The sequence below is a fragment of the Engystomops pustulosus genome, chromosome 7 (assembly GCF_040894005.1).
Source record: "Engystomops pustulosus chromosome 7, aEngPut4.maternal, whole genome shotgun sequence".
NCBI lineage: Eukaryota > Metazoa > Chordata > Amphibia > Anura > Leptodactylidae > Engystomops > Engystomops pustulosus.
Window position 1 is genome coordinate 110,076,602 of NC_092417.1, and position 11,983 is coordinate 110,088,584.

Consider the following 11,983-nt stretch of genomic DNA (forward strand, 5'->3'; position numbering starts at 1 on the left):
GCCAGCCACAGATCAGTCTGCGCCGTGATGCCCTGTAATAGCTCTTGGGCGGTGTGCCTTTTGTCGCCTAGGCTCAGCAGTTTGAGCACCGCCTGCTGTTGCTTAGCGACGGCACTGCTGCTGTGCCTAGAGCTACCGACTGATGGCGCCGTGCCCACGGATGGTAGTTCGGAGGAGGAGGTGGAGGAGGGGTGGGAGGAGGAGGAGGCATAGTAGGCCTGAAACACCTGGACCGAGGTAGGCCCCGCAATCCTCGGCGTCGGCAGTATATGAGCAGCCCCAGGGTCAGACTCGGTCCCAGCCTCCACCAAGTTAACCCAATGTGCCGTCAGCGATATATAGTGGCCCTGCCCGGCAGCACTCGTCCACGTGTCCGTGGTCAGGTGGACCTTGTCAGAAACGGCGTTGGTCAGGGCACGGATGATGTTGTCTGACACGTGCTGGTGCAGGGCTGGGACGGCACATCGGGAAAAGTAGTGGCGGCTGGGGACCGAATACCGAGGGGCGGCCGCCGCCATGAGGTTGCGAAAGGCCTCGGTCTCTACTAGCCTATAGGGCAGCATCTCCAGGCTAAGCAATCTGGAGATGTGCACATTAAGGGCTTGGGCGTGCGGGTGGGTTGCACTATATTTGCGTTTCCGCTCCAGCGTCTGGGGTATGGAGAGCTGAACGCTGGTGGATGCTGTGGAGGATCGTGGAGGCGACGATGGGGTTTTTGTGCCAGGGTCCTGGGCAGGGGGCTGACTAGCAGCTGACACAGGGGAAGGAGCAGTGGTGTGCACGGCCGGAGGTGAACGGGCTTGTTGCCACTGAGTGGGGTGCTTAGCATTCATATGCCTGCGCATACTGGTGGTAGTTAAGCTAGTAGTGGTGGAACCCCTGCTGAGCCTGGTTTGGCAAATGTTGCACACCACAGTCCGTCGGTCATCCGGTGTTTCCTTAAAGAACCTCCACACTTCTGAAGATCTAGCCCTCGCCGCAAGAGCCCTCACCACGGGAGCTTCACTAGTTGACAGTGGCGCTGATGCACCAGCTCTGGCCCTGCCTCTCCGTCTGGCCCCACCACTGCCTCTTCCAACCTGTTCAGGTCGAGGACTCTCCTCCGTCTCAGAAGCACTGTGTTCACCCGGCCTCTCAACCCAGCTTGGGTCTGTCACCTCATCATCCTCCGATCCCTCAGTCTGCTCCCCCCTCGGACTTCCTGCCCTGACAACAACTTCCCCACTGTCTGACAACCGTGTCTCCTCATCGTCGGACACCTCTTTACACACTTCCACTACGTCAAGAAGGTCATCATCACCCACAGACTGTGACTGGTGGAAAACCTGGGCATCGGAAAATTGCTCAGCAGCAACCGGACAAGTGGTTTGTGACTGTGGGAAGGGTCCAGAAAACAGTTCCTCAGAGTATGCCGGTTCAAATGGCAAATTTTCCTGGGAGGGGGCAGACTGGGGGGGAGGAGGCTGAGGTGCAGGAGCTGGAGGAGTGGGGATTTCGGTGACATGGGTGGACTGCGTGGAAGACTGACTGGTGGTGGACAAATTGCTCGAAGCATTGTCAGCAATCCACGACATCACCTGTTCGCACTGTTCTGGCCTCAACAGTGCTCTACCACGAGTCCCAGTAACTTCAGACATGAACCTAGGGAGTGTAGCTCTGCGGCGTTCCCCTGCTCCCTCATCAGCAGGTGGTGTCTCACCCCGCCCAGGACCACGGCCTCTGACCCCTGCAGTAGTTGGACGCCCACGTCCCCGCCCTCGTCCTCTACCCCTAGCCCTCGGGTTAAACATTTTTAAAATGAGAGTTATAACTTTTTTTTTTTTTTTACTTCTTTTTGTTTTTTTTTGTGTTTTTTTGTGTTTTTTTTTTTTTTTTGTGTTTTTTGTTTTTTTTTTAGTTTTTAAAACCAAACAATCCTATCCTATTGCTATGGCTATTTTCTAGCCAAGTATCAAAGGAAGCACACTACTATGCCAGATGAGATGACACTGAGTTATTGCCTAATAGAAATCCAACCCCTACTGAATTTTCCCACTTCGGTCTTTGCTATGGATATGTGCGCCACTAAGCGCAGAACACAGCGGTCGCAAGTCTCACTACAAATTGCTCAGAATTGGCAAGTACATGCACTGCAGAAACTACAGCCACCAGCAGATCAACCAGAAATCAAATATATAGAACGCTACTGTAGGCTTCAAGAAGCTGTTTGTATTCTCCTATGGCTATTTTCTAGCCAAGTATCAAAGGAAGCACACTACTATGCCAGATGAGATGACACTGAGTTATTGCCTAATAGAAATCCAACCCCTACTGAATTTTGCCACTTCGGCCTTTGCTATGGATATGTGCGCCACTAAGCGCAGAACACAGCGGTCGCAAGTCTCACTACAAATTGCTCAGAATTGGCAAGTACATGCACTGCAGAAACTACAGCCACCAGCAGATCAACCAGAAATCAAATATATAGAACGCTACTGTAGGCTTCAAGAAGCTGTTTGTATTCTCCTATGGCTATTTTCTAGCCAAGTATCAAAGGAAGCACACTACTATGCCAGATGAGATGACACTGAGTTATTGCCTAATAGAAATCCAACCCCTACTGAATTTTCCCACTTCGGTCTTTGCTATGGATATGTGCGCCACTAAGCGCAGAACACAGCGGTCGCAAGTCTCACTACAAATTGCTCAGAATTGGCAAGTACATGCACTGCAGAAACTACAGCCACCAGCAGATCAACCAGAAATCAAATATATAGAACGCTACTGTAGGCTTCAAGAAGCTGTTTGTATTCTCCTATGGCTATTTTCTAGCCAAGTATCAAAGGAAGCACACTACTATGCCAGATGAGATGACACTGAGTTATTGCCTAATAGAAATCCAACCCCTACTGAATTTTGCCACTTCGGCCTTTGCTATGGATATGTGCGCCACTAAGCGCAGAACACAGCGGTCGCAAGTCTCACTACAAATTGCTCAGAATTGGCAAGTACATGCACTGCAGAAACTACAGCCACCAGCAGATCAACCAGAAATCAAATATATAGAACGCTACTGTAGGCTTCAAGAAGCTGTTTGTATTCTCCTATGGCTATTTTCTAGCCAAGTATCAAAGGAAGCACACTACTATGCCAGATGAGATGACACTGAGTTATTGCCTAATAGAAATCCAACCCCTACTGAATTTTCCCACTTCGGTCTTTGCTATGGATATGTGTGCCACTAAGCGCAGAACACAGCGGTCGCAAGTCTCACTACAAATTGCTCAGAATTGGCAAGTACATGCACTGCAGAAACTACAGCCACCAGCAGATCAACCAGAAATCAAATATATAGAACGCTACTGTAGGCTTCAAGAAGCTGTTTGTATTCTCCTATGGCTATTTTCTAGCCAAGTATCAAAGGAAGCACACTACTATGCCAGATGAGATGACACTGAGTTATTGCCTAATAGAAATCCAACCCCTACTGAATTTTGCCACTTCGGCCTTTGCTATGGATATGTGCGCCACTAAGCGCAGAACACAGCGGTCGCAAGTCTCACTACAAATTGCTCAGAATTGGCAAGTACATGCACTGCAGAAACTACAGCCACCAGCAGATCAACCAGAAATCAAATATATAGAACGCTACTGTAGGCTTCAAGAAGCTGTTTGTATTCTCCTATGGCTATTTTCTAGCCAAGTATCAAAGGAAGCACACTACTATGCCAGATGAGATGACACTGAGTTATTGCCTAATAGAAATCCAACCCCTACTGAATTTTCCCACTTCGGTCTTTGCTATGGATATGTGCGCCACTAAGCGCAGAACACAGCGGTCGCAAGTCTCACTACAAATTGCTCAGAATTGGCAAGTACATGCACTGCAGAAACTACAGCCACCAGCAGATCAACCAGAAATCAAATATATAGAACGCTACTGTAGGCTTCAAGAAGCTGTTTGTATTCTCCTATGGCTATTTTCTAGCCAAGTATCAAAGGAAGCACACTACTATGCCAGATGAGATGACACTGAGTTATTGCCTAATAGAAATCCAACCCCTACTGAATTTTGCCACTTCGGCCTTTGCTATGGATATGTGCGCCACTAAGCGCAGAACACAGCGGTCGCAAGTCTCACTACAAATTGCTCAGAATTGGCAAGTACATGCACTGCAGAAACTACAGCCACCAGCAGATCAACCAGAAATCAAATATATAGAACGCTACTGTAGGCTTCAAGAAGCTGTTTGTATTCTCCTATGGCTATTTTCTAGCCAAGTATCAAAGGAAGCACACTACTATGCCAGATGAGATGACACTGAGTTATTGCCTAATAGAAATCCAACCCCTACTGAATTTTCCCACTTCGGTCTTTGCTATGGATATGTGCGCCACTAAGCGCAGAACACAGCGGTCGCAAGTCTCACTACAAATTGCTCAGAATTGGCAAGTACATGCACTGCAGAAACTACAGCCACCAGCAGATCAACCAGAAATCAAATATATAGAACGCTACTGTAGGCTTCAAGAAGCTGTTTGTATTCTCCTATGGCTATTTTCTAGCCAAGTATCAAAGGAAGCACACTACTATGCCAGATGAGATGACACTGAGTTATTGCCTAATAGAAATCCAACCCCTACTGAATTTTGCCACTTCGGCCTTTGCTATGGATATGTGCGCCACTAAGCGCAGAACACAGCGGTCGCAAGTCTCACTACAAATTGCTCAGAATTGGCAAGTACATGCACTGCAGAAACTACAGCCACCAGCAGATCAACCAGAAATCAAATATATAGAACGCTACTGTAGGCTTCAAGAAGCTGTTTGTATTCTCCTATGGCTATTTTCTAGCCAAGTATCAAAGGAAGCACACTACTATGCCAGATGAGATGACACTGAGTTATTGCCTAATAGAAATCCAACCCCTACTGAATTTTGCCACTTCGGCCTTTGCTATGGATATGTGCGCCACTAAGCGCAGAACACAGCGGTCGCAAGTCTCACTACAAATTGCTCAGAATTGGCAAGTACATGCACTGCAGAAACTACAGCCACCAGCAGATCAACCAGAAATCAAATATATAGAACGCTACTGTAGGCTTCAAGAAGCTGTTTGTATTCTCCTATGGCTATTTTCTAGCCAAGTATCAAAGGAAGCACACTACTATGCCAGATGAGATGACACTGAGTTATTGCCTAATAGAAATCCAACCCCTACTGAATTTTCCCACTTCGGTCTTTGCTATGGATATGTGTGCCACTAAGAGCTAAACACAACGGTAGCAAGTCCCCCTGCTAATTCCTCACAAAATGGTAAAAGATGCAAATTAAAATAAAAAAAGTAGAACGTTATTGTAGCCCTAAGAAGGGCTGTTGGGTTCTTTGAGAATCACTCCTGCCTAACAGTAAGCTAATAGAACACCCTAACGCTTTCCCTGACCAGCAGCAGCTCTCTCCCTAGCGGCATCCAGAGACAGAATGATCCGAGCAGCGCGGCCAGCGGCTAGTCTATCCCAGGGTCACCTGATCTGGCCAGCCAACCACTGCTATCGACGTGTAAGGGTACCACGTCATGCTGGGTGGAGTGCAGAGTCTCCTGGCTTGTGATTGGCTCTGTTTCTGGCCGCCAAAAAGCAAAACGGCGGGAGCTGCCATTTTCTCGAGCGGGCGAAGTATTCGTCCGAGTAACGAGCAGTTTCGAGTACCCTAATGCTCGACCGAGCATCAAGCTCGGACGAGCATGTTCGCTCATCTCTAGTGTCCATCTCTAGCATTTGGCAATAAGTATAATGTCTTTTACTGGTAAATTCATATTCTGATATTTGAGCAGGATGTCTAAACTTCTCCATGCTAACATACTTTTACCATAAACCCAAGCGTTTCCAATATACAAGCTAACAAGCATGATTTTTCCAGTAATATAATTTTTTGTACCCAGTTATTTCCTTTTTCTCTTTTTTAACACCTTTATGTTTCCTTCCTTATTTGGACAGCTTCACAGTCCACATTTCATGACCTCACCTGGCTTATTTCACGTGTTTAACAAATCCCGAAAGAGTCGCAGGGATAATAACTCACCGCGCATTTTAGATTGGATCAAAGTCCCCCTTAATATTTACACTGCCGCACATAAGACTGCGGATCTTTTTCAATCAGCTCAGCTGGCAGTCATTTAATTATATGGATGTAATATCCAGCCATAAATAATGTCCTGTGCAAATCCAGTTTAAAATACAGAACGAAGTATTCCTCCCTGAAAACATAAAAGGCTAATAGAAATGAGGCACTTTCTTGTACATAAAGGGAATTTGTTCTACCAGGAACTCTGCAGATTTGTACTGAGCTGTGCCAGCTGGACCACAGTGTGGATACAACATTACAACAGAATACAGCATCTTGTACAGAACAAGACCTATATCAATGCTTTTATCCCTACACCCTAGACTCCCCCTATTCACTAGACAATACCATATATTTGTTTCCATAAGAGAAGAACTTGGTGGTGCATCTCACAACATTTAAAGATTAATTTTCACTTTTCTGCATGGCCTCCTGTCACCCTTATTGTTCACTAAATTAACATAAAAATTCCCAAATAATATTTATGTATCTATGCTTCTACATTATTGACTCCTATTTATGACAATCAGTTTTCCAGGAGAAATTGACAGATTACTCATTGCCATAAACAGCCTTCAAATTATATAGCAATTCAAACTAAATATTTTTCCACCCTAAACTAACCCAAAATTCTGCACTAATGTTTATATGATGCCCTTCACTGAGCTGTTGACGAAAAGTCAAGTGAGGCTACATTCACATCAAATTTTTTTCATAAGTTGAGCATATACACCAGGTAAGCTCCCAGCACGCACGCCGAATGTGTCCATACACATATCTGGGCAGATGGAGGCTTTCTGCATCAGATTCACTGGATGAAACCCTTTACTTGTTCATCCTGCTGCTGAAAAAGCAGTATATGCTCAGCGCAGACCCTTAGAGACACTGGAGGATGGATGCAACAGTATTGCATCCATCCCCGGCCTTTCCCAAGTGATGTAACAATTTGCCCTGAACATCAGCAGCAGCAAATGACTTGCTGATGACAATGTGTGATCCTTCTCCTTTCAAGGGGGAGGGGCTGAACAGTAGGACGTATCCTGCATATACTGATACTGCTTCCCTCTGTTATAAGGACATGACTGTGATTCTCCCAAAATATCCTTACAACAGAGGGATCTGAATGCAGCCATATAAGTTTTTACAAAAGTATGTATTAAAAATGGAAAGAATTGTTGCAGCTCACTGATCCGTTGTAATCATCCGCTACAGGTATCAAATCATCAACATGCCAATTCAGAGCTCACTTGTTAGGAGACCAGGTGCAGCATGGTACAGTGTGGTTAATCCAATAGAAGAATGCCAGAAAAAATCCCAACTTCTTTATTTTTTATCTTCTTCATAAAAAATTACATTGGTGCAGATTCCTCCAATCATGCCAGTCACTGCACTGTTTGCCTGTCTCCTTACAGTATAGTTTAAATTAGAAATACAGTTTAAATTAATAACCCTCATCCACAAAGCTCTTCATAATGCTGCACCCCCTACCTCTCCTCTCGTATCTCAGTCTATCACCAAAACCATGATCTTCAATCCACCAGGGATCTTAGATTATTCTATTCCTTAATTCTAACACCTCACTCACATCTCTAGAACTTCTCCAGATCTGCACCGATTCTCTGGAATACTCTAACCTATCAGACTGATAACCAACCCTCAAAGCTTCAAACATGCTCTTAAAACCCATTTAATTAGGTAAACCTATTACAGTTGCTAACTGCATGCAACCTTATACACTTCATTAACCAATTATGGGTACTCCCCGGCAGTCGTAGATTTAGAGGGCCAGTGCACAGGTGATTGGCGCTGGCCACTTCTGGGTCTGCATTTAATTCTGGCGGCTCCCATCATTCCCCACTGGATCTTCAAGTCATTTCCTGTGATATGAAAGCCCTCCTGCGTTCCAGTGTTCTTGTGCTCCTAAATGTTGCTTTGTTCCGTTCCTGTGTTCCTGCGTTCCAGTTCCTGCTCCTGTGTTCCTGCTCCTGTGTTTCCGTGATCCTGCCCCTGTGTTCCTGTTCCCGTGTTCCAGTCTGTTCCTGCGTTCCTGTTCTGTCTGCCTGCTCCCGTGTTCCAGCTTTGAGTTCCAGTTTCCCTTCCTACGCTGTACTCTTGCTGTCTTGCTGGCTTGGCTGCCACCGTGGGCTAGTCGCACCTGTGGAATGAACTGGTGGCACCACGCCGCAGCAAGACCATCCTGTGGGCTGTGGTGAAGACCAGGTGCCACTTAGACTAAAGTCCCAGGTGTTGGCTAGTACCATCTCCTGTGGTGATCCAGAGGGTGCACAGACCCAGAACCCTGGCATTCACTGAATGCTCCAAAGTGGCATTCTTCCTCAGCCTTCTCTCCGGAAAAGCCCGGGCCTGGGCTACCCCTCTATGGGACAGAAACGATCCAGTCACGGCTACCCATACTACCTTTCTGGCTGAATTCTGCTCTGTGTTTGAGGAACCCACATGAGCCTCCTCAGCTGAACCAGAGCTGCTGAACCTGCACCAAGGAGACTCATCTGTGGGCAAATATGCTGTCAAATTCCGCACCCTGGCTTCCGAACTCTCCTGGAACAACGCAACCTTGTAAGCAACCTTTAAAAAGGGACTGTCTTCACAGGTCAAAGACGCACTGGCCGCCCATCATCTGCTGGCTACTCTAAGTAGTCTCATCACCCTCAGATACTCGGCACTCAGATAGATGTGCGGTTCATGGAGCGTGCTGAAGAGTTGCGTCACGAGCAACCACAAGTCCGGCATCCACGCCTGCCTCGCTTGGCTCCAGTTTTCCAAAAGCCTCTCCAGCCTCCGACTGCACAGTTTGCAGTGGAGCTAATGCAGGTTGACAGAGCCCGGCTGGGGAATGTTCCAGACATTTTCAAGAAAACCTCTGCCTGTACTGTGCCAGTCCCAAGCACCTCATTGGGACTTGTCCTGTCCTTCTCAAATGTACGGAAAACGCCAGCACATAGGGCTTCCAGGTTCTCCATGCTTGACTGTTCCAGTGCTCCTCAGTGTTGGTACCGGCGCTCCATTCTAAGTCTCAGCATTCTTGAACTCTGGTTCCGCGGGTAACTTTGTGGATGCTGCTCTTGTCTCCCAGCATCACATTCCGGTGGTTCCCCTCAAGCAACCCCTTGTTATCTCCTCTCCGATACAGTCCGGCACCGCACTGAGTCTATCCATCTTCAAATTGGAGCCCCACACAAAGAAAGACTGGTCTTCTATGTCCTGCCACATTCCATATCATCTCTTCTCCTGGGTCTCCCATGGCTGCAACTCCGTGCTCCGGTCCTTAATTGGAAAACTGGAGAGATCCTGCATTGGGGCCCTGAATGCCACTCTTTTTGCATGGTGGCACCACCATGACTCCTGTCTTTCAGGAGTTTGTGAATGTAATTTTCTGGGACCTTCTCTATACGTGTGATGTGGTCTAACTAGATGACATCTTGGTGTATTCTCCAGACCTCGAGTCCCACCAGGCACACGTACTTCAAAGTCCTTGGCCGACTCAGTGCCAAACGTCTCTACGCCAAGCTGGAAAAAAGTTTCACCAACGCAGTCTTTCATGACAGAGGCCTCCAGATGGATCCTGCAAAACTGTCTGCAGTTCTACAGTGTCCACGCCCAGAAGGTCTACGAGCCATACAGAGATTTTGCAAACTATTTTCGGCAGTTAATTCCGCATTTCTCCACTCTGGTGTCTAGGGGTCGAACTCTCACATGCGGCTTCTTTTCAAAAAAATTTTCTCCCGCAGACAGAAATTATTTGATTGGTGACAGAGAAATGTTAGCCCTTAAACTTGCTCTGGAAGAATGGCAGTATCTACTGGAAGGAGCTCTCCATCCTGTTTGTGTGTACACTGACCACAAGAACTTACTGTATCTCCAGACAGCCCATCGCCTGAATCCCAGGCAAGCCCATTGCTCATTGTTTTTCTCTCGCTTCAACCTGCTGATTCATTTCCGTCCTGCAGACAAAAATCTCAAGGCTGATGCACTGTCCCGAACTCTGGATGTTGTTGGAGAAGAACCAGCTCCTCGGCACTTCATTTCTCCTGACCGGTTTGTTGTTGCAGCTCCGGTGGATCTTCGGCAGCCACCGCCCAGCAAGATGTATGTTAGACCAGCTCTCCGGAAGAGGATTTTGTCTTGGGGACATTCTTCACGTATTGCTGGGCACCCACGGGTGCAACGTTACGTGACCCTCATCCCCGCTACTACTGATGGCCAGACCTGGTAAAAGATGTTCCGGAGTTTGGGGGATCCTGCTCCTCTTGTGACCGCAACAGGGTGGTGACAGACCGGTTTTTCAAGATGTCTCATTTTGTTCCCTTTCCAGGTCTTCCATCTTCTCCATGGCTTGCAAGTTTGTTCTTCAAACATATCTTCCGGCTGCATGGTCTTTATCTACACATCGTGTCCGACCAAGGTGTCCAGTTTGTGTCCAAGTTCTGGCGTTCCTTGTGTAACCAGCTGCAAGTCAACCTTGGCTTTTTTTCTGCCTACCACCCTCAGTCGAATGGCCAAGTAGAAAGGGTGAAGCAGACTTTTGGCTGTTACCTCTGCCACTTCGTATCAGCCCGTCAAGATAACTGGGCTGATCTGCTAACATGGGCTGAGCTCTCCTACAATTCTCTGGACTGTGGGTCTACCGGCTCGGCTCTGTTCTATGTGGTTTACAGACGAATCTCTCTTCCTCCTCTTCCGCTGTCTACTCCCTCTGATGTCCCTGCGGTAGAGGATCTGGTGCGGGACCTCAAATCAATTTGGGACCAGACCCACCAGTCTCTACTCTGAGCCAAAGACCACACCAAGACCCAGGCTGATAAGAAACGTCAAGCTCCTCCTGTCTTTTCTCCGGTTGACAAGGTGGGGTTATCCTCCAGATACGTCCAGCTGAAGATACCCAGCTACAAACATGGTCCCCGATTCCTTGGTCCCTTTGAGGTAATCGAGCGCATCAATCAAGTGGCCTACAAGCTCCGCCTTCCTCCATCAATGCGCATCCCAAACTCCTTAAATGTCTCCCTCCTCAAGCCAGTCATCTTGAACCACTTCTCTCAGCAATCTCCTCCTCCTGCTCGTGAGGCTGACTCTCCTGATGTCTATGAAGTTAAGGAGGGGTAAGCAGTTCTTCGTTGTAGAATAGAGAGAGAAACAAAAAGACAACCAGAGAGGACGGCGCCTCGTGTGATAACGTCAGGGTAGTTTGTAGCCGGGTAAGTATTGAGAGGTGCTCACCTGGTGGCCACTTGGCCAATTGCAGAAACAGATGTCTTAATTGCCCTTAGTGGTGAATTATTCTAGAGGTTACCTCAGCAGCTTCCCAAGCGCTCCAATCACCGGTATCCAATGGAACCGTAAGCATATAGGTATAGGCGAAAGAAAGAATGTGGCACTGCGAGTGGGTGCACTTGTAAAGAAGAGAAATTTACCATGATAACAAGAGACAAAGAATAAAATAAAAATAAATAAAATGAAATAAAAATGTGAATACATAAGAAGCAATTCAATGTACAGAGGTAAAATGCATAAATATTTTTAAAATAGAAGTTGACATAACATTATTTAAATGAAGAGAATAAAAAAAACGAGAAAATGTGGCAGTACACTTAAAAGAGATAAATAGGTCAATGTACATATATATTTACAATTAGTAAAAAATAAATGAGTAGGATAAATAAATGGGTGGATTCTAATTAATATGAAAAAATAATAAATGACTATAACCAGGGAAAGACATTGGGTAGTGGAGAATATTAGTAATTACTAAGCCTATTTGTAGAAAATGAGGCCAGGGTTTAAAGTTACTTACATGTTACAGCCAGGTAGATGATGAGCGGTCCCTGTGGAATACGTGCGTGCTGCAGCGCCGACTGGATATAA